The sequence below is a fragment of the Pieris brassicae genome, unplaced genomic scaffold (assembly GCF_905147105.1).
Source record: "Pieris brassicae unplaced genomic scaffold, ilPieBrab1.1, whole genome shotgun sequence".
In the NCBI taxonomy this organism is placed as follows: Eukaryota; Metazoa; Arthropoda; class Insecta; order Lepidoptera; family Pieridae; genus Pieris; species Pieris brassicae.
Window position 1 is genome coordinate 1 of NW_025576079.1, and position 15,701 is coordinate 15,701.

At 40.5% G+C, this 15,701-nt stretch overlaps 2 long non-coding RNA genes across 2 annotated transcripts; one reads left to right on the forward strand and one right to left on the reverse strand.

Moving 5' to 3' along the window:
* Positions 1-684: 684 nt before the first annotated feature.
* LOC123719457 lies at positions 685-2,439 on the reverse strand. The gene is made up of 3 exons (XR_006755517.1): positions 1,957-2,439; positions 1,431-1,567; positions 685-1,281 (listed from the first exon to the last, which is right to left on the reverse strand). It is a non-coding gene; the product is annotated as an uncharacterized LOC123719457 (long non-coding RNA).
* Positions 2,440-2,874: 435 nt separating this feature from the next.
* LOC123719456 lies at positions 2,875-5,026 on the forward strand. Its single transcript, XR_006755516.1, has 4 exons — positions 2,875-2,920; positions 3,125-3,263; positions 4,145-4,327; positions 4,772-5,026. It is a non-coding gene; the product is annotated as an uncharacterized LOC123719456 (long non-coding RNA).
* Positions 5,027-15,701: the final 10,675 nt, after the last annotated feature.

Sequence of the window (15,701 nt, forward strand, 5' to 3'; positions counted from 1 at the left end):
TATTATTTTTATGAAACATATTCTTAAGAATCTTGCTACAAGTGCGCATGTGCAATAGTTACTCATTTGACTCGTTCGGTTGTTTACGAGTTGTTACGAATTGACTCGACCATTTTCCCGAAGTGGGATGGTCGAGTCGGAGGAGGAGTTGTGATTATAAAAGAGGTTGTGACACATGCGCAGGGGCCACTTTCGCTTCCGACCGCCGACCCGTGCGGATGTCTGCTCCAGTCATCAGTGCTGTAGTGCCATCTCGCTCGCTCCGTGTGAGTCATCGCCGCTTGCCAGTGCGCACGCGCTGTCCGACCGCTGCCTTGCTGCCTGCTGCCCTCTCATTGGTCAGTCCGATCGCTGCCTTGCTGCCTGCCGCCCTCTCATTGGTCGCTTCGCTTCAATTTATGAACGCGGGTTTACCTGCGGCCCTCAGATAGCCACCTAACGGTGCCAAAACGGTTATCTGTCGGTTAACGCCTTGTGCGGGAGTGTTTTTGTTGTAATTTATAGATTGTTCGAATTTGCTTTGTTCAGTCTCTGAATATAGTTTACTTTTAGGAACATCGCTGACCAAGAAAAAGGTATTTTATAACCTTTTATCCACGATAATAGAGTTGTATCACAAGTAATAAGTGAATAACATTCTTTGATAAACTACCAGTGAGCGCGAGGGTGGCGCGCGCGGCGCTGGACGCGACTGCCTATAGTAGGCTGTGAGCAAGCTCCTTCATCCTGGATTCCCCTTTTGCCTATGATTAAATTCTTTTTGACCTTCTTTGTCCTTTTCTGATTTTGATGCGAGCTTGTAGTCAACTAATCGCTTACTGAATAGGTACTTGTATACCTATGTTCCTTGAAGTTGTTCTTTTAGATCTTTTAAGGCTATATAGAATAAAGTTGTGTCGTGTGACTGAGTCTTGGTATTGTGTGTCACATTGGAATCCGTATCCATAAGTAATTTTAATAGGTACATATTTCTTGTTTCCGCAGACAAGAACACTGTGAGTGGCCTCTGCTAAACAAGAAGTAGCTGTAGCATTTGGTTTCATTTGAAACCTGCGTCCTATATTAATCCTGTTTGAGATTGCGGTCTTTTCCTCTGGGTTCAAATTGGGTGCATTGATTAGAATACTTAGATAAAAGTTGTAAAGTGTAAGCTTACTGCAAGATCAAACTGTATGTCTTCACCTGGAGTATTAGACTTTGATGGATCTTCTCCCGATACCTGCAGCAGTTCATTGTCTGAACCAGCGACAAGTGGTCGTTAGGGCGGCGGCCGTGCGTTACCTGTTACGCGACGCTTTTGGTTATGTACGCCTTCGTTCGAGGATACATTACAACTGGATTTACACACGTGTAGTTACAATTTCAATCAAATGAAAACTGAGGGTAGTATTAAAGTCTCAAAGCTCAATGTATAATAAAACTTCACTTACAGGTAAGTCATATTGACGATTTTGTGTTGTACTTTGCCAAAACATGGTAGGGAAAATACTCAAAATGCGGTATACCATCAAAAGAAGATTCTTCCTTATCCTTGCATAGGTTCCCTCTTCCGTCCGAGAATGGGCCTCTGAAGTAAGTAGATCGGTTAATCTTTCCAATATGGACCGTCGATATTTGAGGTTTTAGAGGGGCGGGGAGGGGGTTGACGGCTACTTCGGAGCTTTTATATATACTCTAGGGGTAGGGCAGACAAGACCATGTGGATAGTGGGGTGCTCTGATTCGGTTTTGGGTACTTTTTTGATATTAAAAAAGTACAGGATAATACAGAATTAGATAATACAGAAAGTTACAAACAATGAAAAAAATATTTTCAGCTATAAATTTCATTTTAAAATCCACAACAGACCTTATGCAATCCAACTTTTTCAAAATTCCAGTAAGCAATTTTTTTTTTTTTTTACTAATGATTTATTATTTTATAACCTGACCTGAAATAACATAAATCAAAACTTACTTTAACTCATCCGAGTAAGGATTAAGCCTTCTGCCAGATGACCTAGTAAGTCTGGGCATCGCAGCAAATTCCTCGCCAGGACTAGTCAGCCCACTAGGACCAGCAACCGGTTCGTCAAGGATCGGCGCAGAAGAGGAGGCCGTGACAAGCGGCTAATTTGAGTCCAACACTTGCACTTCACTTAACTCTTCAAACAATGGGCTTCGGAGACGCCATGGTAGTCAAACGTTGTAAGTTTATAGGAGTACGTAAAACGATTTCTACTGCAAGGGTGACAAACGATGACTGGACGCCATTAAACAAAATGAATGGCTTAAAAACAAATTTAGTGATCACCAAAAAGTATCGATACCCGAGTAGTATCGATATTTTCAATAACTTTTGTACTATCTACAAAACAAATATGGGCATTTAAACCGATGATCCATATTAGAAAGTTTAATGTCGATACCAGAGTAGTATCGATACTTTGAAAATTTTCGGAACCCTACACTAAGTGATTGACGTTTGACATCAATTATTTGTCAAATATATTTTGTAATTGCGTGTTGTTACTTACCAATTTGTGTGAAAAGTTTTAATAAATGTATCTCATGAACCGTAAGTTTGCGCAACCTAAATCTTTGCAAAACTCTTTCTTTTAGTGAGTACTATCTACAAAAAAATGGGCATTTAAATCGACGGTCCATATTGGAAAGATAATCCAAAACAGCTTCACTATTAACTATGTCTAATGAAAACTTTATTTTTAGTGTTAAAGTTTGGGCTAAATTGTTTTCCTAATGGTGATGGGACATCCATTGAATCATTAAAAACAGTGAATGCCCAGCATAGGATACTATGTGAAAATCATTTGAATGAAACTTCATTTACCAGCAGCGATAGGAAAAGACTTAACAAGTTAGATAAGACCAATTAAAAAAACAAACATTGTAGTCCATATAGAGCAAGTTATGACATCCAAGTGAGTATTTACATTCATATTCTACCTAAGTCAAATAGACAAATTTTTATAGTCATGCTTTTTTACATAGAGGTAGGCAGTACATTTCTGACACACATCTAGGTGATATATGGATGATTAAAAGTTTTCTATTTTCTCCATCCACTTATTGGATTTGTTATCTTTTTCGAATTTTTTATTCAATTATTTTTGTATATTTTCCAGGAACCATCAACTAGCAAAGGTATTTTGTAGGACTTGGACGTGAAAAAGTTCAGTGAACTTACACCTCAAAAGCAAACGCTGTCTAAGAGATGCAGAAAAAATCTATCTGAAATAGTGAGGCTCTGAAAAAAGTTTCAAGGTGATAAAAACTCCAAAAGATCTATATTAAGTGTACTAACATCAAACGAACCTAGCAATGAAATATTAAAAAGCACATTAAATAATTCATTTTCTTTACTATTACAAAGCCAACTGAAAAACTTTATAAGAAAATTAACTGGAATGAGATGGACACTGGATGATAAAGTGAACGTCTTGAGCATCTATAAGAAATCAAACTTTTGTTTTATATTATTGATTAGGTTATTTTGAAAGAAAATATTTTTTTAACTGGATTATTATACATAATTATAAGTTTATAATAATACAAATAGTTTTAATCCGGTATAAAAAATTGGTTTCTTTCAATGTGTAAAAGCTATGTTAACCAAAGACAATACTAGGTTATTTTGTCAGCTCTCTCAAGGCATTATTGAACAAAATTCCAATGGTATGTGGAATCAACAGCCCAGTAATACAGACAGTAAAAGAAATCACAAAAGACCAAGATGTCAATGATAATTTATGTAAAATGGCTTTTGATGAAATGTCAATAAGAAAAAATCTGACATATAACGTAAAACTCAATGCTAAGGCCCATTACACTAGATATACAAATAAACAGAAAACTAAACATAGGTTGGTATAATAATTTAATTAATTGAACAGCGGAAAGATATTAAAACTTTTTTATGACTTATTTATCCATTGAACCATGACCATCCATTGACTTATTTATCCGCTAGTGGCCTTTGGCAATTATTTCCCTGCATCAAGTAGTTGTTAGTATTGCCTTATTGCCTAATTAAAATAACTAATAATTGATGTACCTCTGCTGTACCATATTTATTTTCTTATTGCCGCTTGACCTGTGATTGGTTAAAATTGTTTTGAGAATAAGATCATAACCTTCCATTGCAGGTACAGTAAAGTGGAGCCACATAGAGGAGTTTTATAATAAAGATCGCGAGAATCCCAACCGTGTTTGCTCCAGCTTTAACCCAGCACCACTTACAACCAGTACAGAATGGCAAACAGAAAATCAAAGAGCGCCTAGCAGATCAAATTTTAAGCCATTCGGTTGCAGTTGGAATATTTGCCAAAGTAAGTTTCAAAATTTTATTGAAAAGTACTTCCGTCCGCGATGGCCTCCTAAACTACTTAACCGATTTTAAATTAAATTGGCACACCGTGAGCGGTCTGGTCCAACTCAAGAGATAGGGTAGCTTAGATCTTTAATTATAGTCGCAATTTTATTTTATTGCAAATTATTTGTCTATAATTAATTGACAGTCACAATTATTCGAATTATTCGACTGAATTGAGTAAGTGATCAATAGATGGCACTGCTATGGTAAACCGACAAACGTGTCATATAAGCTACAATTCAATATCATGATTACCACGTGTTATTGAGGCTAAAGTATGAACTTTTTTAATTTTTGGTGTTAGCCAACCACGTGTTACTTAGACCGAAGTGTAAATCAAATTCAAATCTAAAACCACATTCTATGGCAGCTAGTAATTATATAATTTATTTTCCTTCAGATGAATGATGACAAGACGCCCCTGGAACAACTGTCGCTGGACAAGCTTTTCGACTGAACGGAGATTCGACCGACAGGAAAGAGGTATAAACACTTATTATAATAATACTTGACATCTGTAATTGTGGATGTGATCCAAACCCCACGTCGGTCCAATTAAAAACTAGCTTAGGCAATTAGTAGCAGCGTTTTTAATACGCTGAAATTATTATTCTTCGAAGACACTAAACCTAGCTGCGCAACTGAATATCCCTGTAACAGCCAGATGGAACCTCCAACCTCCCAGGGATATTAAGTGGCATCGCCGACTCAGCTACGCCTACGTCTGGCTATGCTCTCGGGGTGTAACTCCCATGATTAAGTTAATCGTTATGAAACGAATAACTGTATGTAGAAGAGAGTGCCTACGTCTGGCTATGCTCTCGGAGTGTAACTCCCATGATTTAGTTAATCGTTATGAAACGAATAACTGTATGTTGAAGAGAGTGCCTGCGTCTGGCTATGCTCTCGGAGTGTAACTCCCATGATTTAGTTAATCGTTATGAAACGAATAACTGTATGAAGAAGAGAGTGCCTGCGTCTGGCTATGCTCTCGGAGTGTAACTCCCATGATTTAGTTAATCGTTATGAAACGAATAACTGTATGAAGAAGAGAGTGCCTGCGTCTGGCTATGCTCTCGGAGTGTAACTCCCATGATTTAGTTAATCGTTATGAAACGAATAACTGTATGAAGAAGAGAGTGCCTGCGTCTGGCTATGCTCTCGGAGTGTAACTCCCATGATTAAGTTAATCGTTATGAAACGAATAACTGTATGTAGAAGAGAGTGCCTGCGTCTGGCTATGCTCTCGGAGTGTAACTCCCATGATTTAGTTAATCGTTATGAAACGAATAACTGTATGTAGAAGAGAGTGCCTGCGTCTGGCTATGCTCTCGGAGTGTAACTCCCATGATTTAGTTAATCGTTATGAAACGAATAACTGTATGTAGAAGAGAGTGCCTGCGTCTGGCTATGCTCTCAGAGTGTAACTCCCATGATTTAGTTAATCGTTATGAAACGAATAACTGTATGTAGAAGAGAGTGCCTGCGTCTGGCTATGCTCTCGGAGTGTAACTCCCATGATTTAGTTAATCGTTATGAAACGAATAACTGTATGTAGAAGAGAGTGCCTACGTCTAGCTATGTATGCTCTCGGAGTGTAACTCCCATGATTTAGTTAATCGTTATGAAACGAATAACTGTATGTAGAAGAGAGTGCCTGCGTCTGGCTATGCTCTCGGAGTGTAACTCCCATGATTTAGTTAATCGTTATGAAACGAATAACTGTATGTAGAAGAGAGTGCCTGCGTCTGGCTATGCTCTCGGAGTGTAACTCCCATGATTTAGTTAATCGTTATGAAACGAATAACTGTATGTAGAAGAGAGTGCCTGCGTCTGGCTATGCTCTCGGAGTGTAACTCCCATGATTTAGTTAATCGTTATGAAACGAATAACTGTATGTAGAAGAGAGTGCCTGCGTCTGGCTATGCTCTCGGAGTGTAACTCCCATGATTTAGTTAATCGTTATGAAACGAATAACTGTATGTAGAAGAGAGTGCCTGCGTCTGGCTATGCTCTCGGAGTGTAACTCCCATGATTTAGTTAATCGTTATGAAACGAATAACTGTATGTAGAAGAGAGTGCCTGCGTCTGGCTATGCTCTCGGAGTGTAACTCCCATGATTTAGTTAATCGTTATGAAACGAATAACTGTATGTAGAAGAGAGTGCCTGCGTCTGGCTATGCTCTCGGAGTGTAACTCCCATGATTTAGTTAATCGTTATGAAACGAATAACTGTATGTAGAAGAGAGTGCCTGCGTCTGGCTATGCTCTCGGAGTGTAACTCCCATGATTTAGTTAATCGTTATGAAACGAATAACTGTATGTAGAAGAGAGTGCCTGCGTCTGGCTATGCTCTCGGAGTGTAACTCCCATGATTTAGTTAATCGTTATGAAACGAATAACTGTATGTAGAAGAGAGTGCCTGCGTCTGGCTATGCTCTCGGAGTGTAACTCCCATGATTTAGTTAATCGTTATGAAACGAATAACTGTATGTAGAAGAGAGTGCCTGCGTCTGGCTATGCTCTCGGAGTGTAACTCCCATGATTTAGTTAATCGTTATGAAACGAATAACTGTATGTAGAAGAGAGTGCCTGCGTCTGGCTATGCTCTCGGAGTGTAACTCCCATGATTTAGTTAATCGTTATGAAACGAATAACTGTATGTAGAAGAGAGTGCCTACGTCTAGCTATGTATGCTCTCGGAGTGTAACTCCCATGATTTAGTTAATCGTTATGAAACGAATAACTGTATGTAGAAGAGAGTGCCTGCGTCTGGCTATGCTCTCGGAGTGTAACTCCCATGATTTAGTTAATCGTTATGAAACGAATAACTGTATGTAGAAGAGAGTGCCTGCGTCTGGCTATGCTCTCGGAGTGTAACTCCCATGATTTAGTTAATCGTTATGAAACGAATAACTGTATGTAGAAGAGAGTGCCTGCGTCTGGCTATGCTCTCGGAGTGTAACTCCCATGATTTAGTTAATCGTTATGAAACGAATAACTGTATGTAGAAGAGAGTGCCTGCGTCTGGCTATGCTCTCGGAGTGTAACTCCCATGATTTAGTTAATCGTTATGAAACGAATAACTGTATGTAGAAGAGAGTGCCTGCGTCTGGCTATGCTCTCGGAGTGTAACTCCCATGATTTAGTTAATCGTTATGAAACGAATAACTGTATGTAGAAGAGAGTGCCTGCGTCTGGCTATGCTCTCGGAGTGTAACTCCCATGATTTAGTTAATCGTTATGAAACGAATAACTGTATGTAGAAGAGAGTGCCTGCGTCTGGCTATGCTCTCGGAGTGTAACTCCCATGATTTAGTTAATCGTTATGAAACGAATAACTGTATGTAGAAGAGAGTGCCTGCGTCTGGCTATGCTCTCGGAGTGTAACTCCCATGATTTAGTTAATCGTTATGAAACGAATAACTGTATGTAGAAGAGAGTGCCTGCGTCTGGCTATGCTCTCGGAGTGTAACTCCCATGATTTAGTTAATCGTTATGAAACGAATAACTGTATGTAGAAGAGAGTGCCTGCGTCTGGCTATGCTCTCGGAGTGTAACTCCCATGATTTAGTTAATCGTTATGAAACGAATAACTGTATGTAGAAGAGAGTGCCTGCGTCTGGCTATGCTCTCGGAGTGTAACTCCCATGATTTAGTTAATCGTTATGAAACGAATAACTGTATGTAGAAGAGAGTGCCTGCGTCTGGCTATGCTCTCGGAGTGTAACTCCCATGATTTAGTTAATCGTTATGAAACGAATAACTGTATGTAGAAGAGAGTGCCTACGTCTAGCTATGTATGCTCTCGGAGTGTAACTCCCATGATTTAGTTAATCGTTATGAAACGAATAACTGTATGTAGAAGAGAGTGCCTGCGTCTGGCTATGCTCTCGGAGTGTAACTCCCATGATTTAGTTAATCGTTATGAAACGAATAACTGTATGTAGAAGAGAGTGCCTGCGTCTGGCTATGCTCTCGGAGTGTAACTCCCATGATTTAGTTAATCGTTATGAAACGAATAACTGTATGTAGAAGAGAGTGCCTGCGTCTGGCTATGCTCTCGGAGTGTAACTCCCATGATTTAGTTAATCGTTATGAAACGAATAACTGTATGTAGAAGAGAGTGCCTGCGTCTGGCTATGCTCTCGGAGTGTAACTCCCATGATTTAGTTAATCGTTATGAAACGAATAACTGTATGTAGAAGAGAGTGCCTGCGTCTGGCTATGCTCTCGGAGTGTAACTCCCATGATTTAGTTAATCGTTATGAAACGAATAACTGTATGTAGAAGAGAGTGCCTACGTCTAGCTGCTCTCGGAGTGTAACTCCCATGATTTAGTTAATCGTTATGAAACGAATAACTGTATGTAGAAGAGAGTGCCTGCGTCTGGCTATGCTCTCGGAGTGTAACTCCCATGATTTAGTTAATCGTTATGAAACGAATAACTGTATGTAGAAGAGAGTGCCTGCGTCTGGCTATGCTCTCGGAGTGTAACTCCCATGATTTAGTTAATCGTTATGAAACGAATAACTGTATGTAGAAGAGAGTGCCTGCGTCTGGCTATGCTCTCGGAGTGTAACTCCCATGATTTAGTTAATCGTTATGAAACGAATAACTGTATGTAGAAGAGAGTGCCTGCGTCTGGCTATGCTCTCGGAGTGTAACTCCCATGATTTAGTTAATCGTTATGAAACGAATAACTGTATGTAGAAGAGAGTGCCTACGTCTAGCTATGTATGCTCTCGGAGTGTAACTCCCATGATTTAGTTAATCGTTATGAAACGAATAACTGTATGTAGAAGAGAGTGCCTGCGTCTGGCTATGCTCTCGGAGTGTAACTCCCATGATTTAGTTAATCGTTATGAAACGAATAACTGTATGTAGAAGAGAGTGCCTGCGTCTGGCTATGCTCTCGGAGTGTAACTCCCATGATTTAGTTAATCGTTATGAAACGAATAACTGTATGTAGAAGAGAGTGCCTACGTCTGGCTATGTATGCTCTCGGAGTGTAACTCCCATGATTTAGTTAATCGTTATGAAACGAATAACTGTATGTTGAAGAGAGTGCCTGCGTCTGGCTATGCTCTCGGAGTGTAACTCCCATGATTTAGTTAATCGTTATGAAACGAATAACTGTATATAGCAGAGAGTGCCTGCGTCTGGCTATGCTCTCGGAGTGTAACTCCCATGATTTAGTTAATCGTTATGAAACGAATAACTGTATGTTGAAGAGAGTGCCTGCGTCTGGCTATGCTCTCGGAGTGTAACTCCCATGATTTAGTTAATCGTTATGAAACGAATAACTGTATGTTGAAGAGAGTGCCTGCGTCTGGCTATGCTCTCGGGGTGTAACTCCCATGATTAAGTTAATCGTTATGAAACGAATAACTGTATGTAGAAGAGAGTGCCTGCGTCTGGCTATGCTCTCGGAGTGTAACTCCCATGATTTAGTTAATCGTTATGAAACGAATAACTGTATGTAGAAGAGAGTGCCTGCGTCTGGCTATGCTCTCGGAGTGTAACTCCCATGATTTAGTTAATCGTTATGAAACGAATAACTGTATGTAGAAGAGAGTGCCTGCGTCTGGCTATGCTCTCGGAGTGTAACTCCCATGATTTAGTTAATCGTTATGAAACGAATAACTGTATGTAGAAGAGAGTGCCTGCGTCTGGCTATGCTCTCGGAGTGTAACTCCCATGATTTAGTTAATCGTTATGAAACGAATAACTGTATGTTGAAGAGAGTGCCTGCGTCTGGCTATGCTCTCGGAGTGTAACTCCCATGATTTAGTTAATCGTTATGAAACGAATAACTGTATGTTGAAGAGAGTGCCTGCGTCTGGCTATGCTCTCGGAGTGTAACTCCCATGATTTAGTTAATCGTTATGAAACGAATTACTGTATGTTGAAGAGAGTGCCTGCGTCTGGCTATGCTCTCGGAGTGTAACTCCCATGATTTAGTTAATCGTTATGAAACGAATAACTGTATGTAGAAGAGAGTGCCTGCGTCTGGCTATGCTCTCGGAGTGTAACTCCCATGATTTAGTTAATCGTTATGAAACGAATAACTGTATGTTGAAGAGAGTGCCTGCGTCTGGCTATGCTCTCGGAGTGTAACTCCCATGATTTAGTTAATCGTTATGAAACGAATAACTGTATGTAGAAGAGAGTGCCTGCGTCTGGCTATGCTCTCGGAGTGTAACTCCCATGATTTAGTTAATCGTTATGAAACGAATAACTGTATGTTGAAGAGAGTGCCTGCGTCTGGCTATGCTCTCGGAGTGTAACTCCCATGATTTAGTTAATCGTTATGAAACGAATAACTGTATGTAGAAGAGAGTGCCTGCGTCTGGCTATGCTCTCGGAGTGTAACTCCCATGATTTAGTTAATCGTTATGAAACGAATAACTGTATGTAGAAGAGAGTGCCTGCGTCTGGCTATGCTCTCGGAGTGTAACTACCATGATTTAGTTAATCGTTATGAAACGAATAACTGTATGTTGAAGAGAGTGCCTGCGTCTGGCTATGCTCTCGGAGTGTAACTCCCATGATTTAGTTAATCGTTATGAAACGAATAACTGTATGTAGAAGAGAGTGCCTGCGTCTGGCTATGCTCTCGGAGTGTAACTCCCATGATTTAGTTAATCGTTATGAAACGAATAACTGTATGTAGAAGAGAGTGCCTGCGTCTGGCTATGCTCTCGGAGTGTAACTCCCATGATTTAGTTAATCGTTATGAAACGAATAACTGTATGTAGAAGAGAGTGCCTGCGTCTGGCTATGCTCTCGGAGTGTAACTCCCATGATTTAGTTAATCGTTATGAAACGAATAACTGTATGTTGAAGAGAGTGCCTGCGTCTGGCTATGCTCTCGGAGTGTAACTCCCATGATTTAGTTAATCGTTATGAAACGAATAACTGTATGTAGAAGAGAGTGCCTGCGTCTGGCTATGCTCTCGGAGTGTAACTCCCATGATTTAGTTAATCGTTATGAAACGAATAACTGTATGTTGAAGAGAGTGCCTGCGTCTGGCTATGCTCTCGGAGTGTAACTCCCATGATTTAGTTAATCGTTATGAAACGAATAACTGTATGTTGAAGAGAGTGCCTGCGTCTGGCTATGCTCTCGGAGTGTAACTCCCATGATTTAGTTAATCGTTATGAAACGAATAACTGTATGTTGAAGAGAGTGCCTGCGTCTGGCTATGCTCTCGGAGTGTAACTCCCATGATTTAGTTAATCGTTATGAAACGAATAACTGTATGTTGAAGAGAGTGCCTGCGTCTGGCTATGCTCTCGGAGTGTAACTCCCATGATTTAGTTAATCGTTATGAAACGAATAACTGTATGTAGAAGAGAGTGCCTGCGTCTGGCTATGCTCTCGGAGTGTAACTCCCATGATTTAGTTAATCGTTATGAAACGAATAACTGTATGTTGAAGAGAGTGCCTGCGTCTGGCTATGCTCTCGGAGTGTAACTCCCATGATTTAGTTAATCGTTATGAAACGAATAACTGTATGTTGAAGAGAGTGCCTGCGTCTGGCTATGCTCTCGGAGTGTAACTCCCATGATTTAGTTAATCGTTATGAAACGAATAACTGTATGTTGAAGAGAGTGCCTGCGTCTGGCTATGCTCTCGGAGTGTAACTCCCATGATTTAGTTAATCGTTATGAAACGAATAACTGTATGTTGAAGAGAGTGCCTGCGTCTGGCTATGCTCTCGGAGTGTAACTCCCATGATTTAGTTAATCGTTATGAAACGAATAACTGTATGTAGAAGAGAGTGCCTGCGTCTGGCTATGCTCTCGGAGTGTAACTCCCATGATTTAGTTAATCGTTATGAAACGAATAACTGTATGTTGAAGAGAGTGCCTGCGTCTGGCTATGCTCTCGGAGTGTAAGTCCCATGATTTAGTTAATCGTTATGAAACGAATAACTGTATGTTGAAGAGAGTGCCTGCGTCTGGCTATGCTCTCGGAGTGTAACTCCCATGATTTAGTTAATCGTTATGAAACGAATAACTGTATGTTGAAGAGAGTGCCTGCGTCTGGCTATGCTCTCGGAGTGTAACTCCCATGATTTAGTTAATCGTTATGAAACGAATAACTGTATGTTGAAGAGAGTGCCTGCGTCTGGCTATGCTCTCGGAGTGTAACTCCCATGATTTAGTTAATCGTTATGAAACGAATAACTGTATGTTGAAGAGAGTGCCTGCGTCTGGCTATGCTCTCGGAGTGTAACTCCCATGATTTAGTTAATCGTTATGAAACGAATAACTGTATGTTGAAGAGAGTGCCTGCGTCTGGCTATGCTCTCGGAGTGTAACTCCCATGATTTAGTTAATCGTTATGAAACGAATAACTGTATGTTGAAGAGAGTGCCTGCGTCTGGCTATGCTCTCGGAGTGTAACTCCCATGATTTAGTTAATCGTTATGAAACGAATAACTGTATGTTGAAGAGAGTGCCTGCGTCTGGCTATGCTCTCGGAGTGTAACTCCCATGATTTAGTTAATCGTTATGAAACGAATAACTGTATGTTGAAGAGAGTGCCTGCGTCTGGCTATGCTCTCGGAGTGTAACTCCCATGATTTAGTTAATCGTTATGAAACGAATAACTGTATGTTGAAGAGAGTGCCTGCGTCTGGCTATGCTCTCGGAGTGTAACTCCCATGATTTAGTTAATCGTTATGAAACGAATAACTGTATGTTGAAGAGAGTGCCTGCGTCTGGCTATGCTCTCGGAGTGTAACTCCCATGATTTAGTTAATCGTTATGAAACGAATAACTGTATGTTGAAGAGAGTGCCTGCGTCTGGCTATGCTCTCGGAGTGTAACTCCCATGATTTAGTTAATCGTTATGAAACGAATAACTGTATGTTGAAGAGAGTGCCTGCGTCTGGCTATGCTCTCGGAGTGTAACTCCCATGATTTAGTTAATCGTTATGAAACGAATAACTGTATGTTGAAGAGAGTGCCTGCGTCTGGCTATGCTCTCGGAGTGTAACTCCCATGATTTAGTTAATCGTTATGAAACGAATAACTGTATGTTGAAGAGAGTGCCTGCGTCTGGCTATGCTCTCGGAGTGTAACTCCCATGATTTAGTTAATCGTTATGAAACGAATATCTGTATGTTGAAGAGAGTGCCTGCGTCTGGCTATGCTCTCGGAGTGTAACTCCCATGATTTAGTTAATCGTTATGAAACGAATAACTGTATGTAGAAGAGAGTGCCTGCGTCTGGCTATGCTCTCGGAGTGTAACTCCCATGATTTAGTTAATCGTTATGAAACGAATAACTGTATGTTGAAGAGAGTGCCTGCGTCTGGCTATGCTCTCGGAGTGTAACTCCCATGATTTAGTTAATCGTTATGAAACGAATAACTGTATGTAGAAGAGAGTGCCTGCGTCTGGCTATGCTCTCGGAGTGTAACTCCCATGATTTAGTTAATCGTTATGAAACGAATAACTGTATGTTGAAGAGAGTGCCTGCGTCTGGCTATGCTCTCGGAGTGTAACTCCCATGATTTAGTTAATCGTTATGAAACGAATAACTGTATGTTGAAGAGAGTGCCTGCGTCTGGCTATGCTCTCGGAGTGTAACTCCCATGATTTAGTTAATCGTTATGAAACGAATAACTGTATGTTAAAGAGAGTGCCTGCGTCTGGCTATGCTCTCGGAGTGTAACTCCCATGATTTAGTTAATCGTTATGAAACGAATAACTGTATGTTGAAGAGAGTGCCTGCGTCTGGCTATGCTCTCGGAGTGTAACTCCCATGATTTAGTTAATCGTTATGAAACGAATAACTGTATGTTGAAGAGAGTGCCTGCGTCTGGCTATGCTCTCGGAGTGTAACTCCCATGATTTAGTTAATCGTTATGAAACGAATAACTGTATGTTGAAGAGAGTGCCTGCGTCTGGCTATGCTCTCGGAGTGTAACTCCCATGATTTAGTTAATCGTTATGAAACGAATAACTGTATGTTGAAGAGAGTGCCTGCGTCTGGCTATGCTCTCGGAGTGTAACTCCCATGATTTAGTTAATCGTTATGAAACGAATAACTGTATGTTGAAGAGAGTGCCTGCGTCTGGCTATGCTCTCGGAGTGTAACTCCCATGATTTAGTTAATCGTTATGAAACGAATAACTGTATGTTGAAGAGAGTGCCTGCGTCTGGCTATGCTCTCGGAGTGTAACTCCCATGATTTAGTTAATCGTTATGAAACGAATAACTGTATGTTGAAGAGAGTGCCTGCGTCTGGCTATGCTCTCGGAGTGTAACTCCCATGATTTAGTTAATCGTTATGAAACGAATAACTGTATGTTGAAGAGAGTGCCTGCGTCTGGCTATGCTCTCGGAGTGTAACTCCCATGATTTAGTTAATCGTTATGAAACGAATAACTGTATGTTGAAGAGAGTGCCTGCGTCTGGCTATGCTCTCGGAGTGTAACTCCCATGATTTAGTTAATCGTTATGAAACGAATAACTGTATGTTGAAGAGAGTGCCTGCGTCTGGCTATGCTCTCGGAGTGTAACTCCCATGATTTAGTTAATCGTTATGAAACGAATAACTGTATGTTGAAGAGAGTGCCTGCGTCTGGCTATGCTCTCGGAGTGTAACTCCCATGATTTAGTTAATCGTTATGAAACGAATAACTGTATGTTGAAGAGAGTGCCTGCGTCTGGCTATGCTCTCGGAGTGTAACTCCCATGATTTAGTTAATCGTTATGAAACGAATAACTGTATGTAGAAGAGAGTGCCTGCGTCTGGCTATGCTCTCGGAGTGTAACTCCCATGATTTAGTTAATCGTTATGAAACGAATAACTGTATGTTGAAGAGAGTGCCTGCGTCTGGCTATGCTCTCGGAGTGTAACTCCCATGATTTAGTTAATCGTTATGAAACGAATAACTGTATGTAGAAGAGAGTGCCTGCGTCTGGCTATGCTCTCGGAGTGTAACTCCCATGATTTAGTTAATCGTTATGAAACGAATAACTGTATGTTGAAGAGAGTGCCTGCGTCTGGCTATGCTCTCGGAGTGTAACTCCCATGATTTAGTTAATCGTTATGAAACGAATAACTGTATGTAGAAGAGAGTGCCTGCGTCTGGCTATGCTCTCGGAGTGTAACTCCCATGATTTAGTTAATCGTTATGAAACGAATAACTGTATGTTAAAGAGAGTGCCTGCGTCTGGCTATGCTCTCGGAGTGTAACTCCCATGATTTAGTTAATCGTTATGAAACGAATAACTGTATGTTGAAGAGAGTGCCTGCGTCTGGCTATGCTCTCGGAGTGTAACTCCCATGATTTAGTTAATCGTTAT